At 30.4% G+C, this 15,816-nt stretch overlaps 4 non-coding genes across 4 annotated transcripts; 2 read left to right on the top strand and 2 right to left on the bottom strand.

Annotated features, from left to right (window-relative positions):
* Nucleotides 1-4,324: 4,324 nt before the first annotated feature.
* On the top strand, nucleotides 4,325-4,396 carry TRNAE-UUC (transfer RNA glutamic acid (anticodon UUC)). The gene has a single exon. It is a non-coding gene; the product is annotated as a tRNA-Glu (tRNA).
* A 1,056-nt stretch (nucleotides 4,397-5,452) lies between these two features.
* On the bottom strand, nucleotides 5,453-5,524 carry TRNAE-UUC (transfer RNA glutamic acid (anticodon UUC)). The gene has a single exon. It is a non-coding gene; the product is annotated as a tRNA-Glu (tRNA).
* Nucleotides 5,525-7,067: 1,543 nt separating this feature from the next.
* Nucleotides 7,068-7,139, top strand: TRNAE-UUC (transfer RNA glutamic acid (anticodon UUC)). The gene has a single exon. It is a non-coding gene; the product is annotated as a tRNA-Glu (tRNA).
* Nucleotides 7,140-8,196: 1,057 nt separating this feature from the next.
* Nucleotides 8,197-8,268, bottom strand: TRNAE-UUC (transfer RNA glutamic acid (anticodon UUC)). Its single transcript has one exon. It is a non-coding gene; the product is annotated as a tRNA-Glu (tRNA).
* Between the last annotated feature and the right edge of the window lie 7,548 nt (nucleotides 8,269-15,816).

Genomic DNA, 15,816 nt, shown 5'->3' with positions numbered 1-15,816 from the left:
ATATGGAATAAACATCCCATAATGTTTGTTACAGGAAACACATTTCCAAATGCATTCAGAATTGTCTTTTCAACATCTATCATTAATGTTTTAGGCATAATGATGTTTTTAGATGCTTCAAAGTTGTAAACAGTATATTCTATGTAGCTCTATACTTATTTGGGAGTAAGACAAATAATCTTGCCACCAATACATATCCAAGAATTATGTGCAATGCAAAAGTTGGAGATAATCTTAAGGGCAGTAGTTTAATATTCCGTCACAGGCCCAATCTTCACATGAAGCAAGATCTTCTAATGCACCCTCCGATCCAAAAAATCAATATTTTTTCAGGATTGTGTTCACCACTATCATATGGTAAAAATTGTTCTCTGTTTTTCAAGAATCTGTAGTCATGGGAAATTGAATATCCACATCTTCCAACAGGGACGGAGGAGCTTGATTTACTTGCTTTTCCCAGCCTTGAAAACAACGAGTCAAATTCGATGAATTGGACATTAATGTTTTTGTAAAGTTGGATGACATTTGTTCAATTAATATGAGTGAGGATAATTGTGAAGTCCGACCTTGGGATTTCAATTTTGGTCTTTCAACGTACATTTTGGGTTTGGATGGATTGCTCGGATACAAGTGTTCCCCTACTGTTTTAAAAACATATATATTGTCACTGTCTATATTTAATGACGTTACAGTGTAAGCCTAACATTACATTTTTTCATATTCACATATCAAGTATGTTTTTTGGTCGGATTTTTGTTTAACTCACTAGAAATATAATTATAATTATTCACTAATTTCATTCTACCGGGTTGGCTTCATATTAAATAAATCATTTTTACAGTTTAGATATATGTAGATTGTAAGTACTAAATGCTAAAGGAAGTTAGAGTTTCAGTTGTGTTTAAATATATATTTAAATTTATGAAAAACAAATAAATTAAATAATTGAATTAAACATGGACAAAGGACTAGGCATTAACAAGTTATACATATTGATAAAGTGGGAGCCGGATTCTCAATCTGAATTGGAATGAATTAATATATAAAGTTGTATTATTAACATTGTTTGATAAATATTACTGAAGTTTACTACTACAAATGAAGTTACATATTCAAATGTAATTGTATCACATTATGAAAATAAACTCAAAAATTCGTTCAAGGAGTGTATAAGTCACTTGTTAAGGTCTCATAATTTGTCTTGAGATCCATTGGAGGAATGAATTCCCAGTTCTAGATATATAACTCCCGTGATTATAGTCCCTTGAGTGACTACGTAGTGCAACCTGCTTCCTACTCTTCAAATAAGAAAGAAAAATTAATGAAGAGACGAACAACATCGTTCTCATCTCTCTATTGCAATTCTAGGTTGCTCCAAATGTACTGAGCTGTACATTTTTTCCCTTGCATCTCTAATTTCCTCGTGCTCTCCAACGATCTGACTTTTGATTGCCTCTCTGAATCCTCTTAATGAATTGCCTTACCACATGCAACCACGTCTTCTACTTTATAGACCTGGCTCATACCGAAGAGGAAATCACCGCTTTTGCCTAATCTGATAACATGCTTATTCGTCCCACCGTGAGTCTTTTCCAATATGAATAATCCATCACGTCTAAAGACTATTGATAATTAATTGAATAGCAGTGTTTCCATTCCAATTACATTACTATCGTGTTTGTTTATTTTTCTTTAATCATATATTTCTTAATATTACTTATTTTGTTTCATGTTCGAACACATTAGTCATTAAATAAGTGGGATTATTATTTACAAAAATAAAAGAAGGCGAGTCCCCAATGCAAGTAATCCCAGTATGATCGAAGAGAAAAAATTCTAAAATATTGTCCTTCAAATGTATACGGAGCATTTCAAAATAACACAACCTATTTATTTGAAAATTCCCAAACGCGAGTTATTAATTATTAGACTAAATTTGTAGTAGCTAGATCCTTAATCTTCGAGTATGAGGATATGAAGAGGTATTATTACAAACAAAATTACGGCTTACATTATTATACTTTTCAGATATAATTCAAATATAAATATAATGGAAAAATTAATCAAAATCAAAGAAACTTGGTCAGTACTACAGTAATGTATATTAATGAACAGACATTCGTCATTTCAATATATCGAAACAATTTTCAGAAATTACTTCATTTAATCATATTTTGGACTTAAAAATTAAATTGTGAAGGATCTAAATAAATTTTTGGAAATAGAGTAATCAGATAATAATAGAGGTGTAAATCTTGCGCGAAGAAGAAGTCAAATTAACTTCTTCTTGGTAATTAAATATATCAGAGCTTGAAGACTTTATCATGATGAATTGGCTTATGATTTGATATATATGATAATTATGTTCATACACAATAAAATACTAATGAATTGAAAACATTTCATATTGGATTGAATGATTGAAACAAGTTTCAAGAACTATTACAGAATAAGGATTCAATTTCTGATTTTACTATTTGATTTGATTTATGTAACTCAAATGAAACATAAGTATCCCTCATTCCTTCCCACTATGAGGAACTACAAGTCATATCCTCTTCTTTGACTTTGACTCATATACTTCTCTACAAAGTCTAAAAACTTAAAGGGGTTTAAACCCTTTTAGTGCAATGAAGACATTGTCGTGATATAGATTGAAATGCAGAGGAGAAGTCTTTTTGGAGTTCTTTGATTACAAATGATCCAGGAAACGAATGAACTTCAATTTATTATCAGAAATATTAATTCCTTTAGTCCCGAAACCCGGATTAGATGACGAGTAGGAGTATGGATAAAACCGACGACGAAATTAAAAATATGTAGACGCTCATGTAAAAATATAATTTTAAAGTTTCTTATGAAATTACGTAATTAGTTAACAATCATCATTGGTATTGTTTTGTTCCAATATAAATTTTTAAATCCTCGCTAAAACGATCCTAGCTGTAAATAAATTTTGATATAAAAAACTTCGCTATATCGAGCCTCGCTGAAAAAATCTTCGATATAAAAAGCGGACACCGATGTGTACAAGTTGCAATTAAACAATGAGATGAATCATTTTTAATGAAGTACTTGGGATGAGGATAATGCAATAACTGAATATAAAACGTTTTCACGTGACATCACAATTTTGATGTCATCCATTTGGGGACATAAACAATCAAGTTTTATATCAATGAACAACATTTTTTTATTAATATTAAAGAAATTAGTTAACTATTGGATGTTCATGGAAATACTTTATTCCATAGATGATCGATGCATAAATGGTGTTATTTTTACAACAATAAGTAAAATATAAGAATTATGGGGCACATGAATTTCGAATAACCGCATTTATATTACGCATAAATACATAATAAACATGTAATTTTAAGAAATCAATAGGAAATGATAGTATCAATGTACAGCTGGTAATAAGAATGACAAATGTTGTAATTAAATAATGCATTTTAAGGCAAAGAAATTGCAACTTGTATAATTTGCTAATACTAGTTAAAACTCTTCGAGATATATATTAGGGTGTACAGTAATGACACAAATTGGGGATTTGGTATCTTATTCCTTTAAACAAGAAAATAACCATCAAACGTCCAAAAAAATGGTCCTTCCTGGATGCGTTTGTAAAATGTCAAAAAATAATTCATTTTTATCCAGTTATAATTAATGAGTATTATAGATTAAACATAAATTTCGCAAAAACATTTTCACAATCTTTCTGTAACTTGCCTCATGGTATGAGTATTTTAGTTCCGAACATGCTGCTAATAAATAAATATTATCTTTTTCTACCGGATATAACGCGCATTTATTGTGAATCTTCATTTTTACAAATCAAACGTAATTCTTTGAATATACTTTTGTTGTTCATTTTTCTCAAATAAGACATACTATTTTATCAATGAATAATTTTGGACTACAAAACTGTCTATTAAACTCTTAAAAATACAACCTTTCATTTATTATTTATTACTTACTAGAATTGATGCAAAATAAAAAATATCCGGCGATACCCAATCCCCAACATTTGTCATTATGGTACAGTCTACAATATATATATATATTGTAAATATATTTTTGTACTCAATTATTCGTGTTACTTTTGCTTTGATGATGAACTCATAGTTATTGTGTCCATAAAATTATATCTAGTAAATTTCATAACGCTGAGTCGTTCTCATGTCTGTTTTGTACAGGCAAAAGGCCTTACACGGTCTATGTCTAGTCTTTTGCCTCATTATAAAATGGGCATGCTTTAAGAACTTACCGTTGATGGAGTATACTTACTATATATTCACATGTAATTCTGTTTTAATATATATCCCATGTGGTCTAATGGCTAGGATAGCTGGCTTTCACCCAGCAGGCCCGGGTTCAATTCCCGGCATGGGAAAGTTTTGAACTTAAAGAAAACATTATTTTTATATGCAACTTTTCATTAATTACATCACTATTTATCTTTGTGATAAAAAATACTTTTAGAATTAACTGGACTTCCTTGTATCATCATTTTGTATCAAAAAATGATTGCTTATTATTATTAAAAATCATGTTTCAATTAACAAACCCTTCAAGTGTTTTTAAATGTTGCTTTAATTGTTCAACAAAAGTTAAAGATACAAGCTAAAATAGTATTTATTTCATACTAAATTCCCTGTTAATAGAATACTCATATTTGCTCGATATTCTAATCTGAAGAAAAGAAAAACTTATCCCACAATGAATAACAAGCCAACAATTTTAATTTTTTTTTCTTTAAGTCAAAATTAGATAGCATGATAAAAAATCACAATTCCACTTTATATGCTTTATTAAATCATCCTCACTCAAAAATGTCTTTCACCCCAGGACATGGAAGAAAAATTAGATTGGTAGTATTTATTTAGTAAACAGCATATCGTTGTATTGAATAAAACTACGTTCCGTTTAATAAATATATACTCGACCTCGAACTTTTCCCTCATGTCTTGGGTTAGAAGATGTCTTTGAATCTATAAAAGTGAGTTATAAATTTTTTATTAATATCATGCATAGTCCATACATCAGCGGGGTCCACAAGGGGTGGGCTGGAAGAGCCTTACCCACAAATTCGACTTTTTTTTCTCTTTTTTTTGTGTAGTTAACGACAAAAATTATCGATTCCTTGGAAAAAATTTAATCATTAAGGAGCAACAATTTTTCTTAACTTTTAATTTTTATAAATTAAGGTAATTTATTCAAATTCGTACTCGGCCTGAATTTTAACCACAAAATTAAAAATATATCTTCTAAAAATTCCACACAAAAAAAAAATCTTAGAATGCCCCAGTACATAGAAATGAAGATGCAAGGGAGTACAGTTAATTTTAAAAGTATTTTTTTGATCATAAAGATGAAAAATTATTTAATTATATGAAAAGGATTTAAGTAATGAAAAGAAAAATTAGATCAAAAAAGAAGATAAAAAGGCTTCCCATGCCGGGAATTGAACCCGGGCCTGCTGGGTGAAAGCCAGCTATCCTAGCCATTAGACCACATGGGATTGTTATATATTAGATAATACAATTTAATGTTTATTGCAAGTAAACTTCACCACAGGCAAGCATGCCCATTCTAACTATGAGCCAAAATAATAGACTATGTAAGGTCTAGGACCTAATGTATGTAGTTTTCTACCTGTAAAGAAAAAACAAAAACATAGCAAAGTTATTTGTGTCGTGCAACATCCCTTTAAATGTTCTGGATCATCCCAAATTCTCCAAGTTTATTGAAAAATATACTGGAAAAACTTCTCCAGGACCACGGGTTGTTAACAACTTGGTTGGGGAAGTATTTCAAAAATACTCCAATTGTCAATTGTGATGCTGAGAGAGTCTTTAGTATGATGAATATCATGTATACAAAAAGGAGGTCCAAACTAAGTAATAATAAATTGAGGGAATTGTTGATCACCAAATGGAATGAATGTTTTGTTCTCATTTAATTGTCAGGACGTAAATATTAACAATATTTTTGACGTATAATTTGTTAATTTATTGCCTCATTTCTATTCTTTAGATTTCGTGCCAAAGTTATAAAACCTATAATTACAGAAAGTGTAAGATGAACTTTGGCATGAAATTTGAAGAATATAAATGAGGCAATAAAGTAACAAATTCTTGAAAAAATATTGTTAATATTTACGTGTTGAGTGGTTTAGGAGTGGAGGATGGAGGGAAATAATGAGTAACTCTCTTTGTTTCTGAGTCACACACAGCCTTTAATTAAGTGTTTCTTATGGAGCTTCCTGTTTCTTGTGAAGTCAATGATAATCCCGTAGGAGATCTGTAGGAAAGGATTTATTCTTGAGAATAGTCTTCAATTGATCATCAAATTGGACCCATTTCCTCTTTCTAGGTGGAGGAGATTGTCGTCTAAGATGTTGTGCTATCCTATTATCGGCGAGGGCCTGTTCTAGACTAATGGTATTCATTAGTTTCCATATGGTAGGTTCTGCACAGTTGACTAGCGACTGAAAACCATGATGCCAGCCTTCCCAGATGTTACTGGATTCCAGCGTGACATGCATTGTATTGATTACAGTATGACTGGTTAAATAGAGGTTCGTTTGAAGAGGTCCCAATCCAAGTATCTTAAAAAAATCTTGAAAAAACTTCCATAACTAATGGCAGAGTCGGTTTGAGAAGCCTCCAGGCTTGATCCACTTGGCCAAAAGGGATCTCTGAGTTGAATTACTCCTTGATCATCCAACAAATTGTGGTAAAAGTGATATTTATCCCAACTACAAGGCAAAGTACATCTTGGAGCTAATTTTTAGTCTGATATTGTGATTTTTCAATATTTGATATCATACCTTGATGACTTCTAAAATCCTGCAAGCCACGGCAATCGGGTTGTCAACTCAGAGATCCCTTTTGGCCAAGTTGGTATGTTTTTGTTTTTTCTTTACAGGTAGAAAACTACATACATTAGGTCCTAGACCTTACATAGTCTATTATTTTGGCTCATAGTTAGAATGGGCATGCTTGCCTGTGGTGAAGTTTACTTGCAATAAAATTTAAATTGTATTATCTAATATATAACAATCCCATGTGGTCTAATGGCTAGGATAGCTGGCTTTCACCCAGCAGGCCCGGGTTCAATTCCCGGCATGGGAAGCCTTTTTATCTTCTTTTTTGATCTAATTTTTCTTTTCATTACTTAAATCCTTTTCATATAATTAAATAATTTTTCATCTTTATGATCAAAAAAATACTTTTAAAATTAACTGTACTCCCTTGCATCTTCATTTCTATGTACTGGGGCATTCTAAGATTTTTTTTTTGTGTGGAATTTTTAGAAGATATATTTTTAATTTTGTGGTTAAAATTCAGGCCGAGTACGAATTTGAATAAATTACCTTAATTTATAAAAATTAAAAGTTAAGAAAAATTGTTGCTCCTTAATGATTAAATTTTTTCCAAGGAATCGATAATTTTTGTCGTTAACTACACAAAAAAAAAAGAGAAAAAAAGTCGAATTTGTGGGTAAGGCTCTTCCAGCCCACCCCTTGTGGACCCCGCTGATGTATGGACTATGCATGATATTAATAAAAAATTTATAACTCACTTTTATAGATTCAAAGACATCTTCTAACCCAAGACATGAGGGAAAAGTTCGAGGTCGAGTATATATTTATTAAACGGTACGTAGTTTTATTCAATACAACGATATGCTGTTTACTAAATAAATACTACCAATCTAATTTTTCTTCCATGTCCTGGGGTGAAAGACATTTTTGAGTGAGGATGATTTAATAAAGCATATAAAGTGGAATTGTGATTTTTATCATGCTATCTAATTTTGACTTAAAGAAAAAAAATTAAAATTGTTGGCTTGTTATTCATTGTGGGATAAGTTTTTCTTTTCTTCAGATTAGAATATCGAGCAAATATGAGTATTCTATTAACAGGGAATTTAGTATGAAATAAATACTATTTTAGCTTGTATCTTTAACTTTTGTTGAACAATTAAAGCAACATTTAAAAACACTTGAAGGGTTTGTTAATTGAAACATGATTTTTAATAATAATAAGCAATCATTTTTTGATACAAAATGATGATACAAGGAAGTCCAGTTAATTCTAAAAGTATTTTTTATCACAAAGATAAATAGTGATGTAATTAATGAAAAGTTGCATATAAAAATAATGTTTTCTTTAAGTTCAAAAAACTTTCCCATGCCGGGAATTGAACCCGGGCCTGCTGGGTGAAAGCCAGCTATCCTAGCCATTAGACCACATGGGATATATATTAAAACAGAATTACATGTAAATATATATTAAATATACTTCATCACCGGTAAGTTCTTAAAGCATGCCCATTTTATAATGAGGCAAAAGACTAGACATAGACCGTGTAAGGCCTTTTGCCTGTACAAAACAGACATGAGAACGACTCAGCGTTATGAAATTTACTAGATATAATTTTATGGACACAATAACTATGAGTTCATCATCAAAGCAAAAGTAACACGAATAATTGAGTACAAAAATATATTTACAATATATATATATATTGTAGACTGTACCATAATGACAAATGTTGGGGATTGGGTATCGCCGGATATTTTTTATTTTGCATCAATTCTAGTAAGTAATAAATAATAAATGAAAGGTTGTATTTTTAAGAGTTTAATAGACAGTTTTGTAGTCCAAAATTATTCATTGATAAAATAGTATGTCTTATTTGAGAAAAATGAACAACAAAAGTATATTCAAAGAATTACGTTTGATTTGTAAAAATGAAGATTCACAATAAATGCGCGTTATATCCGGTAGAAAAAGATAATATTTATTTATTAGCAGCATGTTCGGAACTAAAATACTCATACCATGAGGCAAGTTACAGAAAGATTGTGAAAATGTTTTTGCGAAATTTATGTTTAATCTATAATACTCATTAATTATAACTGGATAAAAATGAATTATTTTTTGACATTTTACAAACGCATCCAGGAAGGACCATTTTTTTGGACGTTTGATGGTTATTTTCTTGTTTAAAGGAATAAGATACCAAATCCCCAATTTGTGTCATTACTGTACACCCTAATATATATCTCGAAGAGTTTTAACTAGTATTAGCAAATTATACAAGTTGCAATTTCTTTGCCTTAAAATGCATTATTTAATTACAACATTTGTCATTCTTATTACCAGCTGTACATTGATACTATCATTTCCTATTGATTTCTTAAAATTACATGTTTATTATGTATTTATGCGTAATATAAATGCGGTTATTCGAAATTCATGTGCCCCATAATTCTTATATTTTACTTATTGTTGTAAAAATAACACCATTTATGCATCGATCATCTATGGAATAAAGTATTTCCATGAACATCCAATAGTTAACTAATTTCTTTAATATTAATAAAAAAATGTTGTTCATTGATATAAAACTTGATTGTTTATGTCCCCAAATGGATGACATCAAAATTGTGATGTCACGTGAAAACGTTTTATATTCAGTTATTGCATTATCCTCATCCCAAGTACTTCATTAAAAATGATTCATCTCATTGTTTAATTGCAACTTGTACACATCGGTGTCCGCTTTTTATATCGAAGATTTTTTCAGCGAGGCTCGATATAGCGAAGTTTTTATATCAAAATTTATTTACAGCTAGGATCGTTTTAGCGAGGATTTAAAAATTTATATTGGAACAAAACAATACCAATGATGATTGTTAACTAATTACGTAATTTCATAAGAAACTTTAAAATTATATTTTTACATGAGCGTCTACATATTTTTAATTTCGTCGTCGGTTTTATCCATACTCCTACTCGTCATCTAATCCGGGTTTCGGGACTAAAGGAATTAATATTTCTGATAATAAATTGAAGTTCATTCGTTTCCTGGATCATTTGTAATCAAAGAACTCCAAAAAGACTTCTCCTCTGCATTTCAATCTATATCACGACAATGTCTTCATTGCACTAAAAGGGTTTAAACCCCTTTAAGTTTTTAGACGTTGTAGAGAAGTATATGAGTCAAAGTCAAAGAAGAGGATATGACTTGTAGTTCCTCATAGTGGGAAGGAATGAGGGATACTTATGTTTCATTTGAGTTACATAAATCAAATCAAATAGTAAAATCAGAAATTGAATCCTTATTCTGTAATAGTTCTTGAAACTTGTTTCAATCATTCAATCCAATATGAAATGTTTTCAATTCATTAGTATTTTATTGTGTATGAACATAATTATCATATATATCAAATCATAAGCCAATTCATCATGATAAAGTCTTCAAGCTCTGATATATTTAATTACCAAGAAGAAGTTAATTTGACTTCTTCTTCGCGCAAGATTTACACCTCTATTATTATCTGATTACTCTATTTCCAAAAAATTTATTTAGATCCTTCACAATTTAATTTTTAAGTCCAAAATATGATTAAATGAAGTAATTTCTGAAAATTGTTTCGATATATTGAAATGACGAATGTCTGTTCATTAATATACATTACTGTAGTACTGACCAAGTTTCTTTGATTTTGATTAATTTTTCCATTATATTTATATTTGAATTATATCTGAAAAGTATAATAATGTAAGCCGTAATTTTGTTTGTAATAATACCTCTTCATATCCTCATACTCGAAGATTAAGGATCTAGCTACTACAAATTTAGTCTAATAATTAATAACTCGCGTTTGGGAATTTTCAAATAAATAGGTTGTGTTATTTTGAAATGCTCCGTATACATTTGAAGGACAATATTTTAGAATTTTTTTCTCTTCGATCATACTGGGATTACTTGCATTGGGGACTCGCCTTCTTTTATTTTTGTAAATAATAATCCCACTTATTTAATGACTAATGTGTTCGAACATGAAACAAAATAAGTAATATTAAGAAATATATGATTAAAGAAAAATAAACAAACACGATAGTAATGTAATTGGAATGGAAACACTGCTATTCAATTAATTATCAATAGTCTTTAGACGTGATGGATTATTCATATTGGAAAAGACTCACGGTGGGACGAATAAGCATGTTATCAGATTAGGCAAAAGCGGTGATTTCCTCTTCGGTATGAGCCAGGTCTATAAAGTAGAAGACGTGGTTGCATGTGGTAAGGCAATTCATTAAGAGGATTCAGAGAGGCAATCAAAAGTCAGATCGTTGGAGAGCACGAGGAAATTAGAGATGCAAGGGAGGAAAAATGTACAGCTCAGTACATTTGGAGCAACCTAGAATTGCAATAGAGAGATGAGAACGATGTTGTTCGTCTCTTCGTTAATTTTTCTTTCTTATTTGAAGAGTAGGAAGCAGGTTGCACTACGTAGTCACTCAAGGGACTATAATCACGGGAGTTATATATCTAGAACTGGGAATTCATTCCTCCAATGGATCTCAAGACAAATTATGAGACCTTAACAAGTGACTTATACTTGTCAACGAATTTTTGAGTTTATTTTCATAATGTGATACAATTACATTTGAATATGTAACTTCATTTGTAGTAGTAAACTTCAGTAATATTTATCAAACAATGTTAATAATACAACTTTATATATTAATTCATTCCAATTCAGATTGAGAATCCGGCTCCCACTTTATCAATATGTATAACTTGTTAATGCCTAGTCCTTTGTCCATGTTTAATTCAATTATTTAATTTATTTGTTTTTCATAAATTTAAATATATATTTAAACACAACTGAAACTCTAACTTCCTTTAGCATTTAGTACTTACAATCTACATATATCTAAACTGTAAAAATGATTTATTTAATATGAAGCCAACCCGGTAGAATGAAATTAGTGAATAATTATAATTATATTTCTAGTGAGTTAAACAAAAATCCGACCAAAAAACATACTTGATATGTGAATATGAAAAATGTAATGTTAGGCTTACACTGTAACGTCATTAAATATAGACAGTGACAATATATATGTTTTTAAAACAGTAGGGGAACACTTGTATCCGAGCAATCCATCCAAACCCAAAATGTACGTTGAAAGACCAAAATTGAAATCCCAAGGTCGGACTTCACAATTATCCTCACTCATATTAATTGAACAAATGTCATCCAACTTTACAAAAACATTAATGTCCAATTCATCGAATTTGACTCGTTGTTTTCAAGGCTGGGAAAAGCAAGTAAATCAAGCTCCTCCCGTCCCTGTTGGAAGATGTGGATATTCAATTTCCCATGACTACAGATTCTTGAAAAACAGAGAACAATTTTTACCATATGATAGTGGTGAACACAATCCTGAAAAAATATTGATTTTTTGGATCGGAGGGTGCATTAGAAGATCTTGCTTCATGTGAAGATTGGGCCTGTGACGGAATATTAAACTACTGCCCTTAAGATTATCTCCAACTTTTTGCATTGCACATAATTCTTGGATATGTATTGGTGGCAAGATTATTTGTCTTACTCCCAAATAAGTATAGAGCTACATAGAATATACTGTTTACAACTTTGAAGCATCTAAAAACATCATTATGCCTAAAACATTAATGATAGATGTTGAAAAGACAATTCTGAATGCATTTGGAAATGTGTTTCCTGTAACAAACATTATGGGATGTTTATTCCATATGTCTAAAAATATCTACAGATACATTGTGAACTTAAGTTTAAAATTGAGATATTCCAAAGACGCTGATTTTAATTTAAGAATTAAATGTTTCACCATGTTAGCTTTTTTGTCGATTGCAGATATTATTGATGGATTTGTCGAGCTTGCCGATAATCATGGTTTAGACCAAGAGATGGTTGCTTACGTTGAGGCGCATTACATCGGGGGTATGCGAGGCCAGGGAGAAGGAAGAAGGAGAGTGACACCAACACTCTCAATCGAACTCTGGAATGTTTGCTCAAGAACAATTAATAACAAAATAATAACTTATAACAGTGTGGATGGATTCCACAATTACCTTCTAAGCTCTATTACTAATAAACATCCAAATCTTTGAAAATTAATAGATAATTTAAAAATAGAAAAAGGTTTGTCATGAAAAAAAAAAAAAAAAAAAAAAACTGATTTAGAACTTGGCAATATTGTACCAATCAAACGAAACAATAAAACTCGTAATCTAAGATTGCAAAAAATAATACCACAATATAATTCCAATGCAATATTAAAATTTCTGTAAGCAATATCTTGGAATTTACATTCTTTTTAAATATTTAATATTATCTTATAGGTATATAATATATATATGCATATAAATAATTAATTATTAAATAAAACAAAATGCTCGTACAAAAAATTTGGATCAAATCTAATTTTAATATGTCTCAATTACATTTATTATTTACGGAGCCATGCTACGATGTGGTGATAGGATCAAATGTATTTTAAATATTAAACCATAAAGGATACTTAAATGTAAATGGATAATAAAATATGTTTATAATAATTATTATTATTTCATGGTATTCTTCTTTAATAAAATTTATAACTTTTGAGAAAAATTTATGTAATAATTTTATTTTATTTTATAAGATTAATATTTTTCAACAATTTATCATTCCAAATTAGAACAAAAATATAAATTATACATGCAGCAAAGTGAGTTAAATTTGGGATTCGTAGCTCCTCGAATGTGTAAATGACTTATCAAATTTATGATTGAATTTGACAGTGCTTTATTGGAGTGGAGAAATACTCCCAGGCAAGATGGACTCTCATCAGCAGAGTGGTTGTTCGGAAGGCAAATGAGAACATTAATTTCTACCCATAAATCACAATACGATCGTATTGGAGATGATAAATTTAAGAAATCGGCACAGGCAAGACAATTGCTAAACGATAAATCTAAAGTCAACAGAGATGATAGATCAATACTCCTTCCTCAATTAGAAATGGGTGAATGTCTTGCAATTCAAAATCCAATCTCAAGAGAATGGGATACTACTGAGGGAGAATGGTAGATCCTACATCGTCCAGGGAACGAATGGAGGAACATTCTTGAGAAACCGAAGATTCTTAAAGAAATGTATTCAAAATCTAGAAAATATTTTGATGAAGTGTTGGATCGTGAAGCTCATGAATCGAGGAAAAGTCAGCGCAAAGCTCAGAAGCCTAATCGTTTTAGGACTTAAAGGCTTCTAAGGGGAGTTGTAGTATTCTGTACAATTACCGTTACATCACTATGTTCGAGTACTTAATGTTTGTTTAGTGAGATACTTAATTTTATTAAAATTGGTATTACTTCGAGAGTCTTACTCGCATGTTGTCCCAGTCTTATTTATTTAACAGTATAGAATACATGGCGTGTACAAGTCATAATAAGACGCAATATTTCACGTAAAAACACTTGAGTTGATCATACTCATAACTTATGAGTACCAAACACCATCATCAATCTAAGAAGCTCACAAAGTCATTGATTGTTGCCCATTGAAATAAGTATCTTCTCGAAGAATAAATATGACGTAACTGCTCACCCGACCATAGAGTATCATGATCATAGAGAAAGAAATACATAGAGGAGACAAGTCGGGAAATATCTTGAAATGAATTTGAGCTGTTCACAAACAAGGGTCTAGAAGAAAGTCAGCTGTTGATTATTTTACTTCATAGCTATTTGTATTTAGAATTTATTTATTATTCTTAATTAATATTTTAGCTTTTACTGTCTAGTGTTAACTTGTAAATATCTCTTGATCCTTGTATTTTTCTCGTTGTTTTATCACTGATATGATGGATCCATGATCTGAAGTGAATTGAGTCGTTGCCATTATGCTTGTCTCTCTTTAAATAGAAGAATGAAGAATTAGTCATTTGTTTGAATGATGGAGGACTATGACGTAGTCATTCCGATGATAGTATGAGTTATCATCACTTCATCACTACATGTGTATCTCAATTCATTTTTTAATTGTCTCTGAGCATGAGGACTTTGAGTTATATCGGAATTAGACTCGGAGGACTCAGTGGCATTGGGACTTGGACTCAGAAAAAGTATGTGCTAGGTCATCTAAGGATCTCTGTGCGTCTGCGATGGAAAAAATGATGTGATATATTTTTTTGTGCAATGTGATAGATATTATCTTAATGTATTGATAATTTGCTATCAAGTTGGATAGTACCAGAGCTATGGTACTCGAGTCATTGTATCATAGACTTGATGAATCAGGCTAAACTCGGACAAGATAGCATGGAGGCATGGGGACTATGAGTAGTCTCGGAGTCGTAAATAGAACTCGGAAAAGGTGGAGTCGACTACAGTCATATTCAAATGAAGGAGTGTTCAGTTAAAAGGATTTGTGTGTATTAAGTCAACAAGAACACTATTATTAATTATCATCTCCACTCAGGTGTATTTTAACTGATACTTTAGTATTTATATTAAAGACTAACACAAGCTTGAGTTAGGAAGGTGGGATCAATAGACATGTTTCATAAATTAACTAAAATTAAACTGAAAATATCTAGTAAGCAACTATAATTAAATATTTATTCATCATATATTTTAATTGATTATTATCTTTATTGACATGATTATTAATTTGATTAAAATAAAATATCATAAAAACTTCAAATAAACTGGAAGGAACTGGAACATAACCATACGTACCATAATTAAACATATTAGATAATTAAATGAATTTGGAAAAAAAAAAAAAAAAAAATTACAGCCGTTTCAGTATTGTTAAAATATATATTTACATTTATTAAAACAAATAAATTAAATAATGGAATTAAACATAGACAACGGAATGGACATTATTATTAGTTATACCAGGGAATAAATACTAAATACATGAAATAATCAATTATTTTCTCACAATACTTGCATATTGTATATGGACTC

This window comes from Lepeophtheirus salmonis, unplaced genomic scaffold (assembly GCF_016086655.4).
Source record: "Lepeophtheirus salmonis unplaced genomic scaffold, UVic_Lsal_1.4 unplaced_contig_15181_pilon, whole genome shotgun sequence".
In the NCBI taxonomy this organism is placed as follows: domain Eukaryota; kingdom Metazoa; phylum Arthropoda; class Copepoda; order Siphonostomatoida; family Caligidae; genus Lepeophtheirus; species Lepeophtheirus salmonis.
This window is presented reverse-complemented; position numbering and strand designations above follow the sequence as displayed.